The sequence below is a fragment of the Sinocyclocheilus anshuiensis genome, unplaced genomic scaffold, assembly GCF_001515605.1.
Source record: "Sinocyclocheilus anshuiensis isolate Anshui unplaced genomic scaffold, SAMN03320099.WGS_v1.1 scaffold87, whole genome shotgun sequence".
In the NCBI taxonomy this organism is placed as follows: Eukaryota; Metazoa; Chordata; class Actinopteri; order Cypriniformes; family Cyprinidae; genus Sinocyclocheilus; species Sinocyclocheilus anshuiensis.
Window position 1 is genome coordinate 1,419,649 of NW_015549609.1, and position 12,636 is coordinate 1,432,284.

Here is a 12,636-nt window from a genome sequence, read left to right on the forward strand (position 1 = left end):
TTGTAATGCATTACTTTTAAAAGTAACTTTCCCCCTGTATATATATATATATATATATATATATATATATAATGATCATTCCAACAGGACATAAATGTACCAATAACTGTCCTACATTGTTTGCACCAAGGACATGATCTCTCAGAATATACAGCTTTTAAGCAATCCAACTTCTGATTTTTGTCTAGGAATAGTGAGCAACCACCCAAAACACCCTAGCAACTGCAGAGCGACATGCTAAAAACCAAACTGGCAGCTATTCTGGCAAACACCTTGCAGTGTCATGTTTTGCATGAGTAAGCACTACTAATATTTACTTAAGAAAACATAAAAATTTAGTTTGGAGACATAGTTTTGCATAGTTAGTCATGCAAGAAGCATTAAACCTTCAACATTAGTAGCTACAATCATATTTCAGACTATAAATCTTCACTCAGAAATTTCTAGTAAATTACACAAATAATTACCAAGTAACAAAAAGTATCATATTGAACTAAACAAGTCAATATGACTTGGGGAAGTCGTGGCCTAATGGTTAGAGAGTCGGACTCGTAACCCAAAGGTTGCGGGTTCGAGTCTTGTACCGGCAGGGATTGTAGGTGGGGGGAGTGAATGTACAGCGCTCTCTTCCACCTTCAATACCACGACTGAGGTGCCCTTGAGCAAGGCACCGAACCCCCAACTGCTCCCCGGGCGCCGCAGCATAAATGGCTGCCCACTGCTCCGGGTGTGTGTTCACAGTGTGTGTGTGTTCACTGCTGTGTGTGTGCACTTAGGATGGGATAAATGCAGAGCACTAATTCCTAGTATGGGTAACCATACTTGGCCACATGTCACGTCACTTAAACATACAATTCTAAAGTAGATAAAGTAGTATTTTCTTTTAAAACCTATTACAATCTTTTGATTTAGAATCTTTTTTAGACTGGTTTTGCATAGCTAGTCTTGCAAAAAGCATTATTAGTAACTAAAATCATATTTGCAGCTATAAATTTTCACTCATAAGTGGCAAGCTACACATTGAATTAAACATGCAATTTTGAATTAGAAAGTCTGAAATGGTATTTTCTTTTAAAACATATTACAGTAATCTTTGTTTTATTTTCAAGCTTCTTCTACAATAGTTTTGCATTGCAGGTCTTGCGAAAATCATTACACCCTCAACATTAGTAGCTAAAATCATATTTGAGGCTATATAAATAAGTCTTTCACGTCTTTGTGGAAAGGGAAGGGGGGTCATAAAAGAGCTTCACCCACAGCTATGGCATTAATGAACAGCACACGGGGGGCTGTACAAAGTTGTCTCACCCCTCACGCACTTACCAGGGCCCCCCAGACCTTCCTGATCTATCAGAAAAACGAATTACAACATCTAATTGGGGAGAGAAGGAGAGAGACTGACCCATGCAGCTCATTTAGGACAGTAATTACGCCTTATTTATTATTCATCTCACAGCTAAATAAAACTCTGACATTTCAGTAACAATTAAAGGTGGAACATTTAAAACAAAAAGTGTCAGTGCTAATTGCCCATTTACAGATGAGAAACAGGATGTTGTTATTTGCATTCGAACCCAGTTTGTATCGGTGGCGGGCGACGCTGTTCTTATGTCGGTACGGAAGATGAACACGGAGAATGAGGTTGCACCGAGCTCGCAAACGAGGCTGACCCTCATCACAAGCCGACCATTATTTTTTAGTGGAGTTGCATTTATTAGGGAGTCTGATTTTTAATGGCCCTGTTTTTCTCTGTTGTGTCAGGTCTTTACAGAGAGCGACTCTTCCCCCTGGCCTCCTCCGGCCGCCTCTTGAACCTCTTCGCGACACATTAGGTCGCCAATTTGTTATGAGCCTGTGTGTGGCCCGCTGCCAGAATGGAATAAAAAAAATTCTAATAATAGTGTTCAGAAAAGGGCCGGCATGAAAGATGCTGTGGGATATTTATTAGATTTTTATGGCCTTTTTTTACAGTAAACCTTCCCCAGCCCTAGCCACCTTTGTACATTACAACGTTTTATCTTCCATTTCTCTAAAACTCCTGTTCTGCTCTTATCGTTTCGCTCAATCCCAACCCCCCCCCTCCTCCTCATCCGAGCTGCTCATTAGGGCAGTGTGCATCTACTGGTGTCATTGGCTGCACTGGAGGTGGAGGAATAGCACATAATTATGAAGTTAAGATGGCATTACGCTCATCAGGAATTATGGATGAGTCTCTGGGCGCCGGCCTCAGTGTCGACTCACCACGGGCCCGGCACAGAGGGGACAGTGCTGATAGCAGACGTTTGGGTTACAGGTGGAAAGGTCACCTAGAAGAACAGTATCTCATCACTCAGAACTCACACCCATTGCTCACATCACCAGCCTTAACTTACACACACACTTACACAGACATCACCAGTCACAGCTGACACTTGTGTCCTCCAACCACCACCATATTTGTTCACCCTACTACATCCACGGAAGGACATCTCTGATGGAAACCCTACCATGTCAGAATCAGGTCTGTACTAATGCTAGATAGCAACACTGCCTACGTTATGGAATAGCTTCTGACATGAAGGCTATTCCATAATTTAAGTAGGCAGTAGCATAATAAGATACCTAATTGTGGTAAACTTAAATAAATAATCCAAAATGGTAGACAGAGTCTAAATAAGATTAAGTAAATAGTGTATTTCACTGAATACGGAAAAGTAGCTATAATAATCTAGTTCAATGTAGTTATTTTATCCAGTATTTTTGTATATTTATGCACAGTAATGTTGTGTTGTTACCCTTACGAAAATTAACCATGGTTTTACTACAAATAAAACCAATTTTTCATATTTGTGCGGTTTTGACATTTTTAGTAGTTATTATAAACGTTAATTGAAAACAAACATATATATATATATATATATATATATTTGTTTGTTACAATTTACAGTATATTTACATTTTTTATAATTGCATACACACACACATATCTAAATATTAATAAGCAGTGCACTTCAGAAATACTAAAATATTATATCAATTATAAAAAAGGTTTTCTTTTCAAGAATTCCATTATTTTTATTTATGGCTTTTCTGTGTATATCCTCTTATTTGCTGAAATAACCCCGTTAAAGACTGCCTGAGTGACTCATTATAAATTGAAGAATTAACCTGTCAGGTTTTTAAAGCACATAACTATTGATGGTTTGCATTTAGATATGTAATGCCGTTTATGTGTAATGAGGACTTTTGGACAAGTTAGCTTGTTATGTAGTTCAGCTTGACTCTCACATTATCATACATGGTTAATATGGTTAAATTATGGTAATCGCAAATTAACCATGGCTTTGCTACACTAACCATAGTTTAACCATGGTATTTGTAGTAAAATTGTGGTTATACAAATGGTAATCAATCCGCCAAATAAACATGGTTACTAGACTTTTACTATAGTAAAACCATGGTTAATTTTTGTAAGGGTAGCTTAGCAACATGCTAACACACACTCATTGGAGTCAGTTGAATCTCCCATTTTTTTCCGCGCTATTTATTTATTTATTTTTCTCTGTAGCATGTTTCAAATCCGTCACTTATGCACAAGGTTAATATGTTCCCTTTGAAAGTAGTATACAGGTTTTTAAAGCACATAACTATTGATGGTTTGCATATAGATATATCATGCTGTTTATGTGTAATGAGGACTTTTGGACAAGTTAGCTTGTTATGTAGTTCAGCTTGACTCTCACATTATCATTAGATAGATGGGCTCCTGTGAGACTGCTAAGCCAGGCTGATCAGAAGGGAAGAAAGGAAAGGAAAAGGAAAGAGAGGAAGAAATTGCAATCAGTGACTTGCTCGTGATCCAGCGCATTTAGAGTGTTCGCCTCTTCCCGCCCACTCAAGACCTAAACCCAGAACTTACTGTTTGCCAGTGCAGTAAACAGGTCCAATTAGGAAATATTCCCCAACACACACACACACACACACAATATAATGCAGTGCCAGTAGCAGTTACCAGCATCTGAATGCACACTAATGTTTCTGACGTTTACCTGCTAATATGGCTTGATTCAATACGTCAAGTGGCGACAGACGTTAGAAGTCAACTGTCAATATCTGACTCAGTATGCACAATATTTCACAATATGCACAATTTTGTGCTAATGTGTAAGGATGCATCAGAATAAATATTAGAGATAAATTAACGTTTGCAGTGATGTTGACCCTTTATGGGTCAATGAAGTGTAAGCATGCCCATGATAAGGACAGTAAATAATAATGTGTGTGTGTGTGTGTGTGTGTGTGTGTGTGTGTATATGTGTGTATATATATATTTTTTTTTCTCTCTCTTTCTACGTTTCTGCAGTACTCTTATTTGACTCAAAAATGTTTTCCAAATATTAATAAGCATTTTTAAGGAATACTACGTGACTATTCCAATTACTTAATGTAATAAAGTAAAACAATATATATTTATTTATTTATTTTCTTTAAGATATCAGGACAGTTATATCACCCTGACATTTTTGACTATGCCCTCCAAAAATATGCGATTTGAGTTGCATTTTTAATGAAAAACTAATATTAATAATAATGAGGGTCATGTCATTGACCCTTATATACATTTATTCACACATGCATATAGACACATGGACACTTCAGCAGAGAGAGTGATTTAGTTGTTGACCTTGTGGATGCACAAATGAGAGTTGAAGCCCAGTGACCCATATTGACTGGAGTTGTTTTGGGGGGCGTCTCTCTCTTTTCCCCCTCCCTTCATCCCTCCTTTCCTGTCTGCCTCGGCTCCCTCTCGCTTTCTACTCCACTTATCAGCTGAAATAAGTGCCATCATCAGAGACTGGGATTGATGGCAATCCCAGCATGCACCCTGCTACATTATTTAAACCTGGAGTGGACATCAAGATTTCTGCTTTTCTCTTCTAGTCTTCAGCTGTCAGAGGTCTCAGATCTGTGATTCCTGTTGTGTCATTTAACCAAGCTCCAGCGTGGAGGGGCACAAAGAAGTCTGACAATTTGACAGATTTGAGCTCCACCGCTGTATCTCAATAGCCCAGTCCCAAAGAAACTGGATTTTGGCTTCACGGCCATGTGAAGACCTTACAAAACCAGATGCACAGACCGAGAGAAAGTGAAAAAGAGAGTGAGCTCTTCACCTCAGGGCTGTGGGGGAAGAGTTTGAACAATGTCTCCCCATGGGGGTGATATTTTATAGTTTGTGTCCATCAGTGACGTGGCCCGGGGCGCTGAGGTTGACAGTAAGTGCTCTCAACACCACTGACACTGATTCATCTGAGCTACGACATACATGAGACGAGGGGAGGGGGGTGAAAGAAGAACAAGGTAAAAGAAAAAAGAAGGGAAGGGTGTCGGGACGACATCTTAGAGCCCTGCACGCACGACACAGACTTTACCTTTTCATCCGCACGCGCGAGACCTTTGTGTTTGTGCATTTGTTGGTTGACCCACCCTGTTTGAGAGCAGACCCTCCAATCTAACATGGCATTTCAATTTCTCCTTCACTCCTCCTGCTCCGTTCCCCTGCTTCTACATTTATATAGAAGAGGAAGACTGCGAACCCTGGGCCCGCAGGATATGCATACTAAGCAATCAATGTGTCACCTCTTCTTGACAATCCTTTTTTTTTCCCTCCATACAGAAGACCTGCTCATTTTTTCCTGTCAGCAGAAGGTAATTTGCTGTATTGTGATTCGGCCCAATAGCTGGGTGATGGAAGTGCATGATGGGTCCGCACCCAAACCCCCACCATCCCGCACACACACGTTCTAGACGGCCTCCTCAGCTCGAGCGGAGGCACCCCACCCAGAGCCGCATCTACATCTGAGGCTGTTAAATGTGATAAGCGTGGAGTGTGGCGCAGGGGCCTCTGATTAATAAAAGATGGGGCTGCTACGAGCTCCCAGGGGGATGTCCTTTCTGAACCGACCCACCCCACCCCGCCCCGCGCGTGCTCAGACGCTCCACACAATGCCTCTTGCACCCACACAATAGACAGGAAATGGGGAGCAAGAAGCAATCATGGAAATATAACATTTAAAACATCTGCATCCTGTGCCCCTCGCATCTAGCACATGTGCATTAGAATGGACAGTGATTCACCTTTTGAAAAGCCAAAAATATGACTAATATATTCACAGATACACATGTGAGATGGGAAGTCTGATACCCTGCTGTTTCACAGCACAAATAGCTAATTTGTATTTTTATATATTCAGATTTTGAACGTGTGCACTGATGCAGTATTGTTTTTATTGTAGATCTATATTGAACAAAGGGACATTACATCCATTTGCATATTTATGGGTGAATGTGTGAGCGATCCGGATGCTTCCATGCAGAGAAGCTGTGTGGAGCCAAGTCACCTCTTCACTCATTGATATGGCTTTGTTACCAACAGACACTTTGTCCCTATTCTCCTCATGTTTACAAGAAAAGACAGCATAACCCTTGTTGCCCATGGAGACCAGAGACATCCCCTTTTCTCTCTTCCTTCTTGGCACTTGAATGTCTCAAATTTAGATGATTCATCCTCTTTATTTTTGGTTTCAAATGAAAAAAAAAAATCTGTGGGATAAATCATAGAAACACAAATGTAATCATAAGGACACGCATGTCCAATCTTTTTTTGCAAAATTGCATAGCTATTCCTCAAATAACACAGCATAAACCTAAACACACACACACACACACACACACACACACACACACGTACACACACAAATGCTCATCAAACCAATACCTCAGCCAGGTAGCTTGTAGTTTTTCTCTTAAAGACTCTTGAATCTGTGCAGTTGCTGCTCTTTTGTAGATGCTGCATTTATCTTTCCATAACCATGCCCCCACCGCGGGACCAGACAATAGCAGGACGTTTCTAATTTTCTGCTGAATAATGACCGTCATGCTAAAATGAAATAGGTCAGAGGTCAGTTTTGCTGGATGTGATTTCTGGGGACACGAACCTTTCCCTTTTCAAAAATGCAGTGCTTTAATTCGATTCCATTGAGTATTGTCTTTTCAGAATGGCGGCTGAGAAAATAACTTATGCTTTGATTGAATTTCATATGACAACATTATAAATTCAGTTTTATGACCAGCATTTTGGAATTGTATGTCAACCTTTGGGTTTATTTACTTATTCTGTAATGAGTGCATCCAGATACGATGCAGCTGTGTATGTGCGCTTCTGATATTCATGTGTCTGTGTCCCTTTTGACCTCATCAGCGGGCTCCTCCCACTAGCCTCAGCTGAAATAGATTGATATAGCCGGCGCATGAATATGTATGCAATATGCACATTGACTTGAACTTGGTTTTGACCTTTGTTTCCATAAACAATATACATATACAAGCATAAGCCATCGGCTTCACTCTGGACAATTGAGGTGCATAAGATCTTTCCATACATTATTATAATTTTTTTTCCTCACAGCACTTCAGTAGTATGTATATATACACCCACAAAAAATAAATAAATAAATAAAAAGTTGACCTGTATTTTTTTATCAGCAAACTATAGTATATACCAGCCAAAACAAATGGCAATTTCTCTCAATAAAAATAATTATTGGCTCTAATGGATATTATTGGCAAAAATGTAATAATGATATGTGTAAAATCTAATGGAATTCTTTACACTTTGACAAAATCTAAGATCTATCAACAGTTATTGCTTAATCTAACTGTAAAACTGAATAGACATTCCTTGTGAAATCTGAGGGGTGTTTTTGGCAAAAATGTTATGCCAGTTAAACTTAATGTTAAATCTAACGAAATAAAGTTAAATCTAATGAAACTCATTATTCATTCAGTAATTATGGCAATTATTGGCAATACTTGTCAAAATGCAATAATGATTAGTGGCAAAAATCAAATGGCAAAATCTAATGCTCATTATTGGTAAAAACAAAATCGAAAGGCAATTCTTGGCAAAAAAGTAATGTCAATTAGTGGAGAATATTTCATGAAGAATTCTAAAATCTAACGATAGTTATTTTAATATTCGAATTGCAAAACTGAATCGAAATTCTAGGAGAAATCTAATGGATATTATTGGCAAAAATCCAATGGCAATTATGTGTACAAATCTGATGGAATTAATGCCATAAAAATTAATGGCAATTATTGGCAATTCTTGACAAAATCCAATGGCAACTCTGATGCAAATTATTGGTAAAATCGAATGGCAATTTCTGGCAAAAAGCAATGGCATGTAGTGGAAAATATTTCATGACCAATTGTAAAATCTCATGACAGTTATTGGTTAATCTTATTGCAAAACCGAATGGAAATTCTAGGAGAAATCTAATGGATATTATTGGCAAAAATCTAATGGCAACTATGTGTAAAATCTAATGGAATTAATGCAAAAAAAAAAAAAAAGATAGAAAGAATGGCAATTATTGGCAGATCTTGACAAAATCCACTGGCAGCTCTAATGCAAATTATTAGTAAAATCTAATGGCAATTTCTGGCAAAAAGCAATGGCAACGTCAGTTACTGGTTGTTTTAATCATAAAACAGAATGGAAATATTAACGAAATCTAATAGCAATTCCTCTCAAGTGGCACTCTTCATACAAGCACTGTATTTATGTGTTTGACATTTCTCCCTGCTCCATGTTCTCATCTACATTTCAGTCCATATCTGTGCTGGCGTGAGACTCCATTTCCCAGAGAGCAGCACAGGAGAGGAGGTGGGGTTGCCGTACTCTCTTAAACTGCTGCCCTGGAAGGTCATTGCTCACAGTCATGTGAGAGGCCAGTGCGGCCCCTTGGGCCCTATGACAAACAGGGCTGCAGTGCTGAGGTGTGTGTCAGGGGTGTTTTTCCACAAAGCATTCTATAAAAGTGTAACCGCTCCGTGTTTGCCCTTTCCTCCCTGTACTGCTCAGTCAACAGGCCCCTAAAGAGCTCTTAAGAAATGCTGAGCCAACACACAAGCTGGCCCTGCTAACAACTCTAGTAATGCTCTTTCTCGCTCTTTCTTCCACTTTTCTGTCCCGCGTTCCCTCGCTTGTGCTGAATCATGGCAGGCTGTGATCGTGACAGCGGGGAGAGCAGGAAAGGTGGTCCTTGTTTGGGGCCTGAAGCTAATTATGGAGCATTAGAGCAGTGCTAAATAAATGTGTAGTGTTGCTAATTGCTTGCTAGTGAAAACAATAACTCTACAACAGATGCCCAAGGGCACAGGGGGACGAGAGGCTCTGGGAATAAAGGGCCTTGGCACGGGGCCATCAGCGGCCCCTCCTCCAACCCTCCTGCTACCTCACCAATGATCTGTGCCAGCACTAGCACTGAGAAACACATGCAATCTGGCATCGGCATTTAGCAGTCAAGCTGTTTGTGCACATGCATATGCGCTTCTGAGTGTGCAAGAGAGTTCTCATGATTCCCATGCTGATGCTGCGCATGTAAACATGCACTGCAGCAACAGCAGCAATCTGTCCCTGCCACCTTCACACATCACTGCATTAATAAACATGAATCAGTAATAGCACAATTAGACCAGGCACGGGTGCATCGGTTGTGCAGAAGATCAAGTGAAATCACAAACTCATGCTTCTGAGAAGCTCTGTCACTCATATCCCAGAAAATTGATAATACTGTCCCAGTGCAGCTGTTTCTTTTATGTCTCACACATCTTTCTTTGTATTTCTGTATCTCTTTGTGTCTGTGTTCTAGGTTTGGATCCATTCTGTGACGGGAGACGGCGTTTGAACAGTGCACACTACTGGATCTCCGGTGGCCTGCCGGTACGTACGCCCACTCTCGCGCAGATTTCCCAGCAGCACCTGAGTGAATGAGGCTAACATGAGTCTTTACACCCGCTTAGACCACACACAGGACATGAGTGACAGCGTCACATCACAACTTCATGTGTCAAATCGAAACCAGACATCCAATCACACTCTATTCTACTACAAAATATGACAGGGAATCTGAAAAACACACTCGCATTCGAACTTACAGTGACCGATCAGGTCTTTACCGCAGTGTTTAGATACAGTAAGATTACCCTATCTCTCACAGCCAGAAATGCTGTGATGAGTAGCAAACATATGAGTCTGAACTGTTACAGCTGGTATGTGCTTAACACACACACACACACACAGGTGGACTGCAGTCTGCCTGTCTCAGGGCCAAGCCAACGCTCCCTCAGCAGGACTTACTCATGCATATTGCAAAGGAATCTCCTTGTAATCCAGTCGTAATGTAGTGCTAACATTCTGGCAGACACACACTGCCACAGGCTCTTATTGATCATTTTACTCACAAACAGATACACACAGTTCTACACTCACAAGTGTGCACATATACAGTACTCTGTTGTGGCCCACTGACATATTTGTCTATTGCAACACTAGCCTAAGGAAGTTAAATCTTTTCATATTCTGCCTTTTCCTTGTTTCTTGCAGCCCGTTCCCTTTTAATTCCCTCATTTATCCATTGTTTTTTTCCCTCTACAGATTGTGCCATTAGCACAGATTGCTAATGATCCCTTCATTTTGAAGCTTTTCTGCATCACAGTCTCAAGGGAGCCATTTTTGTTGTGTTTTTACTAATTGCCTTAATTTATTGACTTGTTAAGGTTTCCTGACCAGTTAATTCTGCTTTTTGTTCCTCATTCTTCACAAATACGTTTTGCACTCCTTAAAATAGAAGGACAAGATTTGCGAATCTTTTATTAAAGAATGAGGTCATTCAAAAAAATATTTTATGAAAAATAGAGCTTGCATAAAATATTTGTTTTCTTTTTCCTAATTAAAAAGTATACATATCACTCTTCCCTAAAAATATACTATATACCCAACATTAAAATTGCACAATAATATATTGTATTTGCTGTAGCACATCCATCATTGAAAGATGTCAGTGGATGATACCCACAGCCTAAATTTGAGTCTAAATTTCAGGTAAGAAGGTCTAGATGCGTATAAATAAAGTGTTTTTGGGATTTTGAGCCACAGCACACCTCAATTTCTCTAATGTAGCACCTACTGCAATGAATCAGGCGTGAGTAACATAATCTCGCTAATAACCTGCGGTGTGTCTGTGTAACCACTTAAAGGGATAGTTCAGCCAAAAATGAAAACTGAAAAGGAGATATTCAGCAAAACGTCCAAGCTGCTTTTCTCCATGCAATAAAAGTGGATGGGGACCAGGCCTAACAATGGTGGCCATTCACTTTCATTGACTGGAGAAAAACAGCTTGGACCACCTGCTAGCTAACCCTTCTAGAAAGTCATATGGGTTTGGAACAACTTGAGTAGTTATTGACAAGTTTTGGGTGAACAAAGTTTCGATCATAATCACAATCCATTGTTGTCTCCGACTCTGTAATATAGGTCTTTGAATCATTGTGTCTCTTTTAGATCCATGTTTTGGGGCACTACAGCCAATATGATGTCATGTCGGAAGTGTATGCCTTGAATTTGTGTGTTAAAGTGTACATGTCCATTACACAAAGGCATTCCACAAAAATAGAATACAGGGCTTCATTCTTTTGGATTTAGATTGTGGGGCTGATAGGTGATCAGTGGTCTGACATCTGCATCAATTCCCTTCATTATGGCCTGCAGACCAGGCCTGATCCTCAATCAACCCTGAGCACATCAGTTGAGCACAAACCACAGTGCTGGCGAAATACATTTTGGCCTGGATCAATACAGGCCTCCCTTGGGCTCTTGTGCCTGATCCCCCCTGGTGTGTCTTGTGACTGAGTGGCAAGACAGGCCTGCTTTTCTAAACAGCCCTCACTTCATCCATTGTTCTCCATTGTAGGACCAGCAGCTCTTCTGTTTATTATCCAGACTTTTGTCCAAAAAGTGAAAAAATATTCAGTCAGTAGAAAGTTGAAAGTGTCTGTACTCCGATAGCGAGGAACTGATACACGCCCAATGATTAATATCCCATTTTTGAACATTCCACCATGATCCACTGGTGTACAGTTGGGGTTTACGAAAAGATCAGGCACCAAAATCCTCAAAGTGGCCCGCAAATATCCTCAAGACTATCAAATGCATTGGACCTGTTCTCAGTATGATGTTTTCTCATTAAGAATTCCCTTCGGAAGTGATCGCCGCCATATTTTGCAGGCCTCCTTATGAGCGAGAAGTCATCGGGTATTGTTGTTCGCAGGTAAATTTTATGGTACGCGATTCCATCCCCGTCAACCAGAGGCATTTTTTTTCCTAGAGAGAATAAATGATAATTAAATTTACAAAGCAATCAGAATTAATCGCGTACCATCTCCCACAGCAATTAAAGACCTCCACCTCCCCCCGCGCACACATACGCTCATTTACTCACCAGGCCAAACCTGCGCCTGTTTTCGTTCATACGTTACCTCTCTCGCCCACTCCCTCTCTCTCCGTAAATTATTTTGTATACTTACGGCGAGACTCATTAGTCACCCCTCCCTTCCGCGGCTTAACGAGAAAACGATTAGAATGCATGTTAACGCAGTCCCAATTGCTGCTCCTGCTCGCTTCTCTACGTCCACACCACACTGCTTTACCTTCAGCACTGCCTCCTTCTGCCTCTGTGAGATCTCCCCTTCTCTCCCCTCTACCTCTCTCTTCTGTGGCTGCAGCCTCTCTCTCCTTTCCTCTCTCTCTTTCCC

General features: G+C 40.4%; 1 protein-coding gene across 1 annotated transcript in view; it reads left to right on the forward strand.

The window, feature by feature from the left end:
- LOC107659103 (zinc finger homeobox protein 3-like) overlaps positions 1-12,636 on the forward strand; it is a 164,859-nt gene that overhangs the window by 15,560 nt on the left and 136,663 nt on the right. Inside the window, exon 2 of the mRNA XM_016447931.1 lies at positions 9,696-9,766. The gene's annotated coding sequence lies outside the window, so the exon portion shown is untranslated. The remainder of the gene's footprint in view (positions 1-9,695; positions 9,767-12,636) is intronic.